General features: G+C 49.2%; 1 protein-coding gene across 3 annotated transcripts in view; it reads left to right on the forward strand.

Annotated features, from left to right (window-relative positions):
* LOC135900215 (phospholipid-transporting ATPase ABCA3-like) overlaps positions 1-16,089 on the forward strand; it is a 661,060-nt gene that overhangs the window by 44,431 nt on the left and 600,540 nt on the right. The window contains exon 1 of one of the 3 annotated variants that reach the window (XM_070536865.1): positions 11,503-11,676. The exons of the other annotated variants lie outside the window; for them this stretch is intronic. The gene's annotated coding sequence lies outside the window, so the exon portion shown is untranslated. Of the gene's footprint in view, positions 1-11,502; positions 11,677-16,089 lie in introns of those variants that run through there. 3 annotated transcript variants of the gene reach the window in all.

Here is a 16,089-nt window from a genome sequence, read left to right on the forward strand (position 1 = left end):
TTTCCCTTAATACCTTACAGATTTTTGAGCTAATCCATAGCTCCTGGAGGTGTGGACAGAGAAGCTCCAAGCTTTCGTCGCTTCCGCCCGCGTAGGAAAGCACTACCGGCTTTTCGTTTGCAATCCGAGGCATAGTGACCTAGGTCCTGGCGCTGATAACATCGGACCGGCCGCCTCTTCTCGAACTCTTGCGTATCAACCTTCTTTGTCTCCTCCTACGGAGAACTCCTAGCTCCTTTATCGTTGTTCGCTTGCTGAGCTTTAACCTGTGTCTGTTTTTTGGTGGATATGCTTTCTAGGATTATCCCTTCTATCTGAACTGAACGCTCGTCGTTGGTGGTGAGTTTTCGTCTCATCACGTACTCATCAGCTAGCCGAGCCGCTTTATCTACCATGTCTACGGCCTCTCTATCCTGAAGCCAAAACTTCACTGACTGGAATGTTGCGGTAGAATTGTTCGAGAGAAATACATTCTATAATTTTTTCTCTACTTTCGTAGACTTCGGCGCCCTTAAGCCACTTTAAAAGGTTTGTTTTCAAACCGTACGCGAACTCTGAGTAGCCCTCGTTGCTCTTTTTGCACGTTTCTCTGAATCACTGCCTAAATGCACCCGGAAAATTCCGTACCTCCTCAACAGCACTGCCTTTACTTTCCCGTAGCCTTCCGCGTCATTCGCCGTTAATCTTGCGACTACGTTCGCTGCCTCACAAGGCAATAAAGTCACCAACCGCTGTGACTAGGTGCCCTGAGAGAAATTACATCTTTCACAAGTTTTCTCGAAATGAACCAAGAACAAGGCAATGTCTTCTTCAACCTTGTACGGTTTTATCCACTGGTCCATCCGACATGGCTAGACCTCGTTGGATCTGCTACGGTTATCGCCTTCACTGCCCGCTGCTGGACGCGATTGCTGAAGTTGAATCTGTAGCTCTGCCATCTCTTTCTCGTGCTTTGCTCACGCTCATGCTTACGTTCTTGACGCTCACGTTCTTAACGCTCACGATCACTCTCACGTTCTTGACTCTCACGCTCACGTGTTTCTTGTATCCCCTCCCAAGCAGTCTTAATTCTTTCATCATCATTGCCACTATCTTTATTTGCCTTTATTGTAACTGGCTTTTTCATCTGTTCGTCCGCCTCGACTCCCAACTCGTCGCACAAGTCTGACTTCGTCAACCTTCTAAGATCCATGGCAGCTGCCCAAACTGGTGGTTAGAACTGCTTTCCTTAAATAATTTGTGCAAACACACAATACGCAACAAATTCCCGATTCCTAGAACTATCAAAATAAACAGGCAAAATTTGAAGTCTGGCGAATCAAGAGGAAACAATACCGCGCGCTCACATACGGATGCAGCACCACACCATCTGGTATATCGGTCCGCTATTCCCGGTTCCTCAGGACTCCCTGGGTCGAAAGCTCTTTCTTCTTCGCTGTTCCCAGTTCCTCAGGATCTCTTTGGACGAAGGCAATTTCTTCTTCGCTGTTCCGGGTCTCTCAGGGCTCTCTGGGTTGAAGGCTCTTTCTTCTTCGCTGTTCCCCCTTCCTTGGGACTTCCTTGGATGAAGTTTCATCCCACCGCTGCCACCAGTTGTTAGATCTGGAGGACAATCCTACCGCTGTCCCCTAGTTATTTGATGTTGCCGTTGAATGCGGGAGTTGGCCGACGTTGAGGAGGATTTTGAGATGAAGACTGGAGGTTTATTTGCATTATTTACACTAAGGATACAAAGAATAATAATAATAATAATATTTGGGGTTTTACGTGCCAAAACCACTTTCTGATTATGAGGCACGCCGTAGTGGAGGACTCCGGAAATTTTGACCACCTGGGGTTCTTTAACGTGCACCTAAATCTAAGCACACGGGTGTTTTCGCATTTCGCCCCCATCGAAATGCGGCCGCCGTGGCCGGGATTCGATCCCGCGACCTCGTGCTCAGCAGCCCAACACCATAGCCACTGAGCAACCACGGCGGGTCGGATACAAAGAAATTAGCAGTTATAAAGTCATTGGTGGCCGACAGCAAGTCGGACGCTGCGGCCCGTGGCAAGAAGCCCGAAAGAGATGAATGAAGAAATGCCTGAATCTGCTCCCTGTCTCCGGCTTTTAACCCCTTCGGTGTCTCGAGGTCACGTCCTTTTCGGACAATCACTGAGCCCGCTCAGGTATCGGCACTTTCCTCCAATTGTAGGTGCCCATGCGAGTGCAGTTACATTCGGCGGGTAGGGGTTTGCTCCATGGGCTCCACCTTAGGAAGGCTGACTTGCCACCGGCTAGGCCTGTGGGCTTGCAAGCGCCTTCACCATAGGCGGATGGGGGTTCCGAGGGCTTCACGGTGATTTACAGCTGTCGTTGCCTCCGGGTTTGCAAGCCCTCAGTGGGGTAGACGGGTTGCTTTCGAGCGACCTTTCAGAGCTGCAAATCAGCTTTGCTCAGGACCCATGTTACCTGGAATCGTGCCAGGCTCCTGCTACATTTTCGGGACGAGTCAAGCAGTAGGACAATAGCTCCACGTGCGGCGCACGAGGTGGGGAATGCCAAGTTGTCTGGACGTGCTGTGCCTCAGGCACGTGGTAGATGCACTTCTGCGCACCTTAATTAGTTGCGACGGCGATTCGATGTGGTCTGGTGGACTCGATGGATGCTAGGAAAAGGGCCCGTATCTAACACCATGCATTTGTGACGAGTGCTAGCCTACGTAGATGTGTAAAGAAGGTCCTCACCCTAGCAGCTGCACAAGTACTTCGTGCGGCCGACGGTGACGTGCTGGTTGTTCTAGGAATGTGTACTGCGCGCTTAAATACAGCCGGCAGCCCAACTTCTGTTGCCTTTGCTGTGATCTACAACTGCCCTCACGACGTTATCCTTAGATTGGACTTTTTATCCTATCCTCCTGCTGTCAACGATTGCGCAACCGGCGCTCTTCAGTTGCAACTGCCTCAAATCGCCGATGCTTCGAGCACCGCAAATGCGCTCGCTTAAACATGTGTGTCTTTCAGCCAGAGGAATCACTTACGTCCGTGTAACCGCGCAGCCAGTGGTTCATGACGGTGAATGTGTGCTTCGCGTTCTCGTCAACGTGCTTTTGAACCAGAACGTTGCTGTTCAGCATACGCTGGTCTCGGTTACTAATAACCATGTCGTTCTTCCGCTTCTGAAATTGAGGGTGTGCCCTCAAATGCTTCCAGGTGCCATGTTCTTGGCCAGTGTTTCGACTTCTTCCAAATGTGACATTGACAATCTTAATGCCGAGAGTGCTTTATTAGTATCAATTTCAGCTCACAGCTCACAGAATTGCACCTGATTTCACCTCTGTCCAGGCTACGGACGTACACGGGCCTTTTGGCCAAACAACTGCTGTTCAGCTTTGTATAAACACTGGAGACACGAATCTTATTCGTCTGCGTACCTATCGTGTGTCGCATGCTGAACGTCAAGTCATCGAATCAGTAGTGGACTAAATACTCCGCAAAGGGGTCATAGAACTATCAGCCAAGCATTTGGGTTCGCCTGTCGTCCTTGTGAAAAAAAAGATGGTATCTGGCATTTTAGTATCCATTATCGCCACTTAAAACAAGATTACGCGAAAAGACTAGTAGATGCGTGGTAGCTCACTACCACGCATCTATGACGCCTTGGACTGCTTGCACGGAGGTAAATAGGTCTCGTCCATTGATCTTCGATCGGGCTACTGGCATATTTCAGTTGAAGAAATAGACTGACAGAAGACGGCCTTCATCACGCCTCTTGGTTTATACCAGTTCAAACTCATGCCCTCTGGCCTATGCAATGGTCCTGCGACAGTTAAACGTATGATGGACTCTCTTCTGCGAGGCTACCAATGGAGCACCTGTCTATCTTATCTTGATGACGTTATTGTTTTTTTTGCCGCGTTCGGCAGCCACCTTACCGGATTCACTGCAAATCTTGCAGTCTTCTGAGAAGTCGGCCACTAACTTAACTCTACGAAGTGTCGCTTCGGGTGCCGTCAGATTACCGCGTTGGGACACCTCGTTGACGCATCGGGTGTGCAACCAGATCCCGAACAAGTTCGCGTTGTTCGCAGTTTTCCTGTGCCCCACTCTGCTTTTGACGTAAGCTGCTTCATTGGCCTGTGTTCTTGCTTTCACCATTTCGTCAAAAACTTTGCCGACATTGCTCAGCCTTTGACAGATCGCCTAAAGAAGAACACGTCACTCTCATGGGGCCTGGAGCAGGCTCCCACTTTCGCTGCTCTCATCGGGTTTCTGACCACCCCTCCCATACTTTCCGTACCCTTTGATCCATCTGCACCAGTCGAAGTCCACACTGACGGTAGCGGCCATGGCATTGGCGCTGTTCTCACCCAACAGCAGAATGGTACCGAGTGTTTGATAGCTTACACCTGCCGCTTGCTGTCACCTCCCGAGAGAAATTATTCCATCACCGAACCAGAGTGCTTGGCTTTAGTTTGGGTTGTCGCCAAGTTCCTGCCATATTTGTACGGCCGCGCGTTTCTGGTCGCTACAGACCACCACGCCATCTGCTGGTTGTCTTTTCTTCAAGACCCGACAGGACGGCTTGGTCGCTGGGCTTTGCGGCTGGAGGAATTTTCGTTTATTGCATACTACAAGAATGGACGTCTGCACAAGGAGGCTAATTGCCTCTCTCGTCACCCCATCAATCCTACCGATCCTGTTGCGCATAATCCGCTGACCTGCGTTATAGCTTTTACTTACTTGGCCGACATGCGCGCTGAACAACAACGCGACAAAGCCTTACAGCCCATCATCGCCGCAGTGCAATCTGGCAGTACCAACGGCAAGTGGCGCATGTTCGTGCGGCACGACGGCATACTCTACCAACGCAATATCCACACTGCCGGCCCTTAGTTGCCCCTTGCCCTCCCTCGTTATCCACGATCCGCCGTTCTCGAACAACTTCACGATGCACCGACGGCAGGAGCCCTTAGAGTTTTGCATACGCACAACCGAGTATGACGCTGTTTTTTCTAGGTGGGTCTCTACTGCTCTTTGCGTCGTTATGTCGTAAGTTGGGAATGGTGTCAGCGCCGGAAGGAAGCTCCCCTGCCAGCTATCGGCGGCTACATACAATTAGAGTTCCCTCTGAACATTTTTTTGCGTAGGCTTTGACATGCTTGGCCCTTTTACGACGACCTCTAGAGGGTATGAGTTGATCGCCGTCCCTACTGATTACGCGACACGCTACGCGATAACAAAGTCGTTGCCGACTAGTTGCGCCACATACGTCACCGACTTTCTCCTCCGTGACGTCATTCTCTACCCCGGTGCACATGGACAGTTACTTACAGACCCTGGCCGCTCGTTCTTGTCTCGAGTTGTCGACGACCTTCTCCGCTCTCTTGCCACAGAGCAAAAGATGTCCACCGCCTACCACCAAGAATCGAACGCTTATACGAAACGTGTCAACCGAACACTCACAGAGATGCTATCGATGTACGTCCCTGATCACCGCGTCTGGGACGTCACGCTGGCCTACGTGACATTCGCGTATAACTCGTCCTGACATAACATTGCAGGATATTCATCCTTTTATCTTTTGGATGCTGGCGACCCCACATTGCCGTCTGACACTGTCCTACCTTCTGGGACACGTGTTGCAACTGAGTACGCTCGTGAAGTCATCGATCGTGCTCACATGGCACGCCAAGTCGCCCGATCTCGTTTATTAGCCTCGCAGCATATACAAAAAGAGCATTATGACCGGTGCTATCACGATGGTAAGTTCGGCCCAGGTGCCTGGGTGCTCGTTTGGTCACTATGTCGTCGTTTCAGCCTCTCCCAGACGCTTCTCTCTCAATATGAAGGGCCTTATGAAGTACTACGTCAAGTTCACAAAGTCAATTATAAGATCTGGCCATTACAGTATGATCCATCTTCAAGATCGGTGTCTGTTCATATCGTACACGTTTGGCGCCTGAAGCGTTACTTCGCTCACAGTTCTTCGCCTAACATGCGCGGAGACAGCGCTTCAGCACTCGGAGGTCCTGTTACGGGAGGATAAAATAAATCTAAGGAAAAAGAAGATCGCGATGCGCTTTCTGCTGCGTGTTGCTGGTGGTCAACCACCATAACCGTAGAGCAATGAAGGGGGCTAGTTGGTGAACGTTCATTGTTATATTGCGCCCAGTTTCACAAAGACGATATTAAGGAAGGGCAGGACGTGGACGGACGTAGCGCAAACTACCAACCTGTTGTAGTTGGTAGTTTGCGCTACGTCCGTCCACGTCCGGTCCTTCCTTAATATCGTGTTTGGAAAACTGAGCGCAATTCAACCATGAATCATAACCGCATTGACTCTGCTTGTATATATATTGTAAATACAGTCTCTCTATACTTTTAACATCCCCGTAACAATAGTATAACTGAAAAAGGATGCTTAGCCGTCGTAAGGGCCCTTAGCAAGTTCCGACCTTGCTTGTACGGCAGCCCTTTGGCCATCGTCACGGATCATCACGCCGTTTGCAGGCTGTTAATTTTGAAATACACATGTGTGGCCAATTTGAAATACACATGTGTGGCCTTTGCCTGACGGGCACTCTGACTTCAAGACTTCCTCAAGAACACTGTCTACCACTCTGGCCGGAAGAATTCGGATGCTGATGTTCCATCACGATCTGCTCTGCCTTTTGACCTTAGTTGCCTTTCAACATTTGCCCCGTCGTCTCACCTCTCAGCATCGACAGCATTGCTTAAGAGCAGCTCCACACCCCCTTGGGTAGTGACTCTCGTCAATCTGCTTTCCGACACGCCGATGCTTCGAGCCTGTCGCGCACTCCGCCGCTAAGCCATTCCTTTCGCGATTCGCGGCGGCATCCTGCACAGGCGCAACTACGCATCCGACGCCCGCAAATGGCTACCCATAATACCACGCAGCCCATGGTCCATTAACTGCACAAACCTGCACGTCGACCCGCAGCGCTCCAATGCTGGAGCCTTCAAAACATGTGAACGACTTCGGCAGCAATACTACTGGCGTTGGCATTTTCACATACGTCTGCAAATTTGTTTGCTGGTGTACGGACTGCCGGCTACGCAAATTTCCCCCTCTCCGTTCAGCTGAAGCATTGTAGTCCCTTCCCTGCCCTGCCCGCGCCATTTTTCGTGCAGGCACTGTTCCCTGTAATCCCTTTCCGATCACACCTGCCGATGACAACTGGTTTAGTGTTACCGTCGAGCATCTTACGCGGTAGGCTACAACTGTAGCTTTCTCTGTTGGCACGCCATGTGCTGTCACCGCCTTCCTGATCCGCTGTTTCATCCTCCGCTACGGCCCATCTCGTTAACTCCTCAGAGACAGAGAGTGCCTTTTGTTGTCTGAGGTTGTTCAACCTCTTCTCGCTCAGTGCCACGTTATTCATGGAACCACCACCAACAGACCAATGAGCTCACCGAACGTTTCAACAGGATCCGGTGTACCATTCTGGCCCTGTACGTCACAATTGACCATACAGATTGGAGTCTCATTCTACCATTTGGTACATTCGTCTGCAACACTGGAAGCCAGACAACCACTGGCTTTTCTCCCAACGTTTTTGCTCTACAGCTATCACCCGTCCCAAACCTTGGACAACCTACTGCCTTACAACACAGATGCTTCGGAATGTGTGCTCACTTCGACTGCAGCACGCCATGGAGAGGAGTGGCGAAAGTTAGAGCGTTACTGCGTCACTGACGAGCAACAAAAACAGAAACGGTTCCATGACGCCCACCAGGCACGTACCCAGGGGGGGCCCGGGGGGGCCCGGCCCCCCCCCCCCCCCCGAAATCAAATGGCATACCCCCCCCCCTCCCCACCCACGCCACCACTCCTCACACATTCCTAAAGCGCTGCCAGATGAATGTTGAGACTTGGCAGCTATTCATCGGTCAGCATTATGCTGCCTTTTTCACTTCTTTTGGATGGCGGTAGTTATCAGCATCTCTTGGGATGTGAAGGCCGGTTTTCTCATACATTCGGCGCCCACGAGATTAACTTGAGATGCGTTCATTTGTCACCATCCATTCAACTGTCACGTGCATCATCATCATCATCATCATCATCATCATCATCATCAGCCTGGTTTCGCCCACTGCAGGGCGAAGGCCTCTCCCATATTTCTCCAACAACCCCGGTCATGTACTAATTGTGGCCATGCCGTCCCTGCAAATTTCTTAATCTCATCCGCCCACCTAACTTTCTGCCGTCCCCTGCTGCGCTTCCCTTCCCTTGGAATCCAGTCCGTAACCCTTAATGACCATCGGTTATCTTCCCTCCTCATTACATGTCCTGCCCATGCCCATTTCTTTCTCTTGATTTCAACTAAGATGTCATTAACTCGCGTTTGTTCCCTCACCCAATCTGCTCTTTTCTTATCCCTTAACGTTACACCTATCATTCTTCTTTCCATAGCTCGCTGCGTCGTCCTCAATTTGAGTAGAACCCTTTTCGTAAGCCTCCAGGTTTCTGCCCCGTAGGTGAGTACTGGTAAGACACAGCTATTATACACTTTTCTCATGAGGGATAATGTTTTGTTAGTTCAACATTCTTTGTTTAGGCTCATCCAGGGACCAGGAAAGGGATGCGGCTGTTAGTCAGCTGGTCTGTACTCTCGTGGAACGAGTTGCGGGCGGAGAAAACGCCAATAGCGTTTAACTTTTCCTTTTGCTTCATTATTTCTTTGAATGACAGCTTGTCGCGACGCTGGCAGATGCCCGGAATCATATACATGTGATATAGGTTAGATAAGGTGGGAAATAAAATAATGTGAAACGGCGTCCATCATGAAAACCTGCAATAACCCTCAAACCCATAATCAAGATGACTGTCGCCCGTTACCTCATCTGGTTTTTCCCTAATTGTATAGCACTTTTCGTGCAAAATTGGCAACTGGAAACAAAAATCGCAAGGAGTTGAGAAATCGAGCGATCTACTAAGGGAGAGAGCCAAGGCAGCAACCAAACTGGAAGGAAAAGCGAATTTAACAACAAATCTAACAAATATAACCGTTGCTTCATAAAATATTTATGGATCAACATCTTTTTATTTAAATAGCAAGTAGAGAAAACGCCGTCGGAAGCGCAGAACAATTACGTGTTTTGAATGACGCTTCTGCAGTTATCGGTCGAACCGCCTCACGTAGCCACTTCTCTATTGTGCTTATGTGGGTGTTTTTCTAACCTTTCGCGGTGGGCGCAGTACGTCTACAATCGCAGTATCCTGCGCTCTACGCGGATGTATGGGACTGGCGGCCACACAGCGGTATACGCAACTTCCCAAATAACAGCACGAGTCGTTTTCGCACATGGAGCAGTAAACGAGGAATCCAAAAGAACTGCGATTGTTTCGCAAACGTATATATCGCTGTAAATCTTCCAGAGCTAATACAAAAAATGCTACTATAGTCGGAGACAACTTAAGTCTACAGTGAAGCCTCGCCCACGCCCTCATTACAACCAGCCACTGTTCCTCCACGAGGCTGCAAATAATCCGTACTTCAAACTTTTCCTGTTACCCAAATAAGGCGGTAACCATAAAAAAGTAAAATTATTAGCGCTTAATTTTACACGTTTTCCCTCGCCTACTACAGTGGAATGACGAAAGCCTAATTCTTTATTGAACTGAAATGCTTGCTTCGCTGCAACTATTTATTGTGAAGCTTCACTTCAGTTGGCAGTGAAGTTTCATGAGTAAACCGGCTCAGCAGTGAAAAGAACTGTACCGCAGACTTTTGAAGAGTGAAATATACTCAGACTCCGTACACTTTGTCCGTGTCTGTTGCATACCTCATTGGTTCCGCCGATGGAAAAACTCTTCAAGAACAGCCGACAATCCGGAGCTATCAAGCACGACGCCATTTTGATAAGGCCGCATGACGGTGATTTTGTTTGCTTCTGTTATTAACTGGCGGAGTAATATTGCTACATGCGTGTGGTATTTGTTTGAACGAGGCGCGTGGGTGCCATCACTCCAGAAAAGAGGAGGAAGATCGAACTGGGCTCGCGCTGTGAATCTGACCGGTCAGCGCTGCAAGCGTTGTTGTAAATATAACCTATGAATAGTTTCTCGTCTTACTGACTCGTCTTTCGCGTAAGAATATCTACAGAGGTTCTACAGCTACCTTAATTGTACACAAGAAAAGCAGGGAGATACGTATAGAGAAAGGGGTCAGACAGGGAGACACAATTTCTCCAAAGCTATCCACTGCTTGCTTAGAAGAATTCAAGCTATTAAGCTGGGAAGGCTAAGGAGTAAAGATCGACGGCGAATATCTCAGCAACCTTCGGTTTGCCGATGACATTGTTCTATTCAACAACAATGCAGACGAGTTACAACAAATCATTGGAGACCTTAACAAAGAGAGTGTAAGAGTGGGGTTGAATATTAGTATGCAGAAGATAAAGCTAATGATAAATAGCCGGGCACAGGAACAAGAGATCAAAATCACCAGTGGGCCTCTAGACACTGTGAAGGAGCACGCTTACCTAGGTCAATTAATCACAGGGAACCCTGATTATGAGAAGGAAATTCACAGAAGAATAAAAATGGGTCGGATCGCATACGGCAGACATTGCCAGCTCCTGACTGGAAGCTTGCCATTATCATTGAAAAGTAAGATGTGCAATCAATGCATTTTGCCAATGCTGACATATGGGGCAGAGAGTCGGAGACTGACAAAGATGTTTGAGAGCAAGGACCACGCAAAGAGCGATGGAATGAAGATTGCTAGGCAAAACATTAAGATACAGAAAGACAGTTGTTTGGATCAGAGAGCAAACGGGTATAGACGATATTCTAATTGACATCAAGAGGAAAAAATCGAGCTGGGCAGGTCATGTAATGCGCTTGTTAGATAACCGTTGGACCATTAGGGTCGCAGAATGGGTACCAAGAGAAGGAAAACGCAATCGAGGATGACAAAAGACTAGGTGGAGGGATGAAATTAGGAAATTCGCGGGCGCTAGTTGGAATCGGTTGGCGCAGGACAGGGGTAATTGGAGATCGCAGGAAGAGGCCTTCGTTCTGCAGTGGACTTAAAACAGGCTGATGATGATGATGATGATGATGATGACGACGACGACGACGACGACGACGATGATGATGATGATGATGATGATGAAGGTGGTGGGCCCCCCCCCCGAAAAAAAATCCTGGGTACGTGCCTGACGCCCACGATGTACGACCTGTTTTTTCTACTGACGACCCCGTCTGGCTGTCACTGCCTTCCAACGGTCCTGGCCTCACCAAAACTTCTTACCCGGTTCTATGGATTGTATCGTATTGTACAGTGCACGTCTTCAGTGAATTCTTTTATCGAACCAGTAAAGCCCCCATTGTAGCTCTGTCGTCGTGGACGTGACATTGTTCACGTGGATCGCATGAAGCGTTACCCCGAGCCGATCGTTGTCACTACTGCTTCAAACGCCAGGATAGGTGCGGGTGCTTTTTTTCACAAGGGTGATTGTGAAGAAGACGAATACCATGTACTGAAGATGACGAACGCTAGCAACAGAAGGAGCATCGTCAATGCTTCACGCAAGACGACGCTGAAGTTAAAGTGCAAAGCGCCAGCCGACTTAACCGCTCAAGCCACCTGTTCTGGACAATAGACCTCATTTGAAAATCAAGTCGGAAATCGCCATCACGAAAAAGAAAGCCAGAACGCCATGCAGGTGAGAGCTCTGTACGACCTAGGCGATGCAAACATCCAAGCTTCAGTGGAGCATTGAACGATTCTTTCCCCGGTTCTTTATTGTAAGAGTGGAAAGCGAGCGATGTGCGGTTTATTCCGAGCTGGAAAGGACTTTAGGGTAAAAAATCTCTATCCCACGTCACTCACATTCAGCCTGCTAAAACTCTTCGAGCAAGTAATCAGCACCCGACTGCAATGGTCTCTCGGCCACATGAACCGAATTCCACATACGGATTTTATATTCAGACCAAACCATGGTATAGCCGGTGTGGTTTTACTGGTTTAGAGCGGTGTATGCGCCTACCCTGACCACAAGCAACCACGAAAGATGCTAGACCCCAATCTCAAAGGGGCTTTGGGCAAAGTCCTGTGGTCGACCGTACTGCGTGCCCTAGCGGACACTAATTTGGTAATACAAATTTATCGGATTGCGAAAGGAAGACGTTGATGAGACACACAATGTGGGCGCTGGCTCTCAACTGAAGATTTTATTGCAAAATGTTGTATATTAGCGATTTCAACACTCCTAGATATCATCATGGAGGTGAACAAAGCCTAAAAGTTTAAAGGAAGCAAAAGCAAAACATAATTATTTCGAGAAGAAACTAGACCATATTGGCAAAGAAGGCGTAACTAAAATAAACAATTATGTAGGGTGAGAGCACGTATTAAGCAGACATATTGCCGCAGAGAGGTGTCCGCATGCCAGTTACGAGCACTTTCGTCAGGTAGCCTTCCAAGCGCCTCATCGCTAAAGCCCCTAGACATTCACTCATAGCATCACCATTAGAAGAGCGCAAACAACGCCTCGCGCACGGCGGTAGAGCGCATGCCTCCCTTGCACGCGCGTACGGCAGCGCTCGAGTCTCCCGTCCAACGAGAAGTCACGGCGTCGCTCATGGCCTTTGGGGCGCGTGAAAAGTGTGTTCGGCGTGGAAACGCGGTTGACATTTAAATAGGTTCCTGTGTACTCTTCTTGTAAATTGTGTGAATGCTTAGTATTGAGTTTCCGGGCACAAGTTCACACACGATAAACCAGTTTGTTTAGTGTGCTTCATGGAAGAGTGCTACAATATTCTTTGCCTGACAAGGAAACCGAAGCCTGCTTGACAGATTGCGTACCCCGTTCTTATAATATGAAAATTTTCGATTATTTCGCGAGTTGTTTCACGGAGCTGCAACAAAATTAAGTTACCGTACCAACTCGCCCAACTTTTCATCCTATTGCACTGCTTGCGGTGCCAGCATTATTACTATATACGGGGGTTCATACAAGTTCAAAAGGCAAAGCTCAGCATAGAGGGCCTCCAGTGTGATCTAATCAAGCTGGCAGCGCGAGGCGCCCCCCAAGGCCCAGTTCTCGCCCCAGTGCTTGTAAAATAGGCAATGAAAGATCAGCCATTCAGTTTGCAGAAGGGGCCACGGATTCGCCACCAACTATACGTGGACGATGCCACCATACAGTCCAACCAAGGGACCCGGCCAGACATTGAGGGTGGCCCGCAACGAGTGATAGAAATTGTACAGACCTTCACACACTCCCGCAGCCTGCACTGGGCTCCTGATAAATCGGAGCTACTGGATTTCCAACCCAGAAAACCCACATATCCCGGACAAGGTCCATTCAATTTGCCCGCGGACTGCATACCCATCCGCAGCAGGAGATCCGTGTCCTCAGCCCATACTTCTACAACATGGCACAAAGCGCCACGGTCGTGAATCGCCTTCTAGCGGCGGCCAGACAGGTAGTCCGGATGATGAGGCGAGTGACCTCCTAGAATCATGGAATCAAGGACTTCGAAACCACTAGACTGGTACAGGCCTTCCTTGCCTCCAGGTACACATACGTCGTTTCTCTTTGAACTTCAAACCCCACGACGAGGAATGACTAGATCGAATTCTCCGCAAATGCTTCAGACTATGCATGGGTCACCCAGTGTCCACGTCCAACGACCGCCGTACGGCACTGGCAACCTGCAATACCACGGCAAATCTCACAAAAGCTCTGAGTCGCGCAAGAGGTGCTCCTCGCGAGGATGAAAGCAGGCCGGGTCACTCTAAGCAAACTGGACATCACTCTCCCGACCACGATCAAAAATCATCTCGACGCCTCCGGGCAAATAATGCACCACATCGGTGTTCGTTCCTCCCCTAAACACAAGCATCTCAAGTATAAATGAGCCCATAGAATACTCTGAGCGCAATACCTACTGAAAACGTGGGAGCCCCCCCCCCCCCCCCCTTCCACCGCAATATACGTGGACGCTGCCGATTCCAAAAACGTTGTAACCACGGCTGTAGCCTACTTGTCCAGCGGTTGCCTGATAGCAATGGCAGCTGATCAGTTGGATCAGTGGCCTTCGGCGTTGCTGTCTCTGCCCATCCTCGGGTAATAATAATGACAGCTTCCCAAGAGTCCAGCGGCCCTTTTATCAGCCGCAAGGTATGTCGCCAAGGCCATACCATAATCACGAGTCACCCGGCCGAAGGGGTGCGGATAAAATTGTTTCCGCGTGATCAGGAAGAAACCGGCGGGAACATGGCTGCGTACGCGTTACACTGTGACTCCTTATTCCCCATGGCTGGGGCCGCACCCGGCGACCAACCTATCCCTTTCATCCCCTTCGTTGAGCAGGAACTGTAGCGACATCCTGGCAGAGCTTGGTCTTGGCAGAAGGATATTCCCGGCTACTCACCACTCGCATACTGGAACAGGGGCTATGTTACTCTGACAGGTTCCCCCCAAAACAGGTCCGGTTTCCCTAGCCCGAGCTAAGTACTACCCGGACATTTATTCAACGTTACATTGCCCACACTGCGATCACACGGGAAATTTACTACACACGATGTGGTTCTGTGCACATACTCCTAGTCTATAAAGCGTAACACCAGACCACCGAACCACGTCACAACGGCAGTCCACCCAGCTCAACCCGGATCCGACTTGCCAGAAATAGCTACAGGACCAGACGGCGAGAGCAATAAATACATCGGCGAACGGAAGTCCCCAGACTACAGGACCCGACCATTGCCAGCGTCAATAAGGATCACTTCTCCACTTTTGGATCACCTTCTCCACTTTTGTTCGTCAATGATTTTTAGTGCTAGGTGTCGCTGTGTATGCAAGTAGGAATACGTGACAACACCGGTAACAGTGCAAGCCAGTTTATAACTGCAAGTCCTGGTCAATGCGAAGAAAATGTCGACGCGAAACTAATTTTGTCGAAGAAATCGGCATTGCGCTCTTTTTTGCAAGTGTAATCGGCGCTCACAAAAGCGCTGTGTAATCTCGGTTCTCGTTTTTCGGCACAATGCAGTTGTCTTCCTTGCGACATAAACTAGACTAAACCAAAACCTGTTGACACATTCTGGATATGCCCAAATCAGCAAACGGGCACACACATGCGAGGAGGATTGACCAGTTCTTGTCCGTGCTGCTTGCCGATGAAAGCAAAGTAAATCATGCGATCGTGTTTCGTACAAAGGCGCTGGAGAATGCGTCAAATGCATAATATTAGCGTGTGCTTAAGGACATGTAGAACATTTTACCTTGCTTTTATATTTTCAATCGCACCGCGCAAGCTGCGTCCCTGGAAAACTGTATCGTGCGACCGTGCGCTAAAATATTCCGTGTTTATATTTTATTTATTTAGAACTTGAGCTTCCCTGGTATAAAGAGGAATCTTTGATTTTTCCATCGCAAGTGTTCGGCATGGATTAATACTGCTGGAATGCCCTGCTTATTTTCTTAGTTTATATTCTTATTCTGTGTGTTTCTGCATATTTCCTGGAGAAATTATAGGTAGCGTCAGAGCGGACATGGGAAACGTTGATCAACAAGTTGAAAGCACGAGTGGACTACGCCAGCTGAACTCTTCCATTTGGCGTATCGCTGACACCTGTCTGCAGTGCCGGTGCCATGCATGACATAAATGTCCCAACAGCCCTCCCCCCTTTTCATCCTGCCCCATGCAAGCTTGTGCAGTATAGAGCGCCCTTTCACACGCACGTACGTATTCGCCCTCCGCCCATACACTGTTGACGGCACAGTGGGTGCAGTGCAGTGACATGAGGAGACCAGCCTAGCTATAGCTTATGATGTATTCAGTGCAAATCTGACAAGGTTATGGCTGAGAACAGTACAACATGGTCTGTACTACTAAAGCCACAGCGGAAGTCACAGCCAAAGCCACAACCGATGCCCCAGCCGGAGCCGGAGCCACGTCAAGTGATGCGGCGCACCACTGTAGAGTGCGCAACATGCCTTCCTGACAAATTGCCCGAAGAAGACCGGCAAGTGGTTATGATGCTCCGGTCTCTGATGAATACTTTTCGAATGCCCTTGAATAACCTGCATACTCCGTCAGCGCGAACTGCAGTGCCAGTGCTGGAT

This window comes from Dermacentor albipictus, chromosome 4 (genome assembly GCF_038994185.2).
Source record: "Dermacentor albipictus isolate Rhodes 1998 colony chromosome 4, USDA_Dalb.pri_finalv2, whole genome shotgun sequence".
NCBI classification, from domain to species: Eukaryota; Metazoa; Arthropoda; class Arachnida; order Ixodida; family Ixodidae; genus Dermacentor; species Dermacentor albipictus.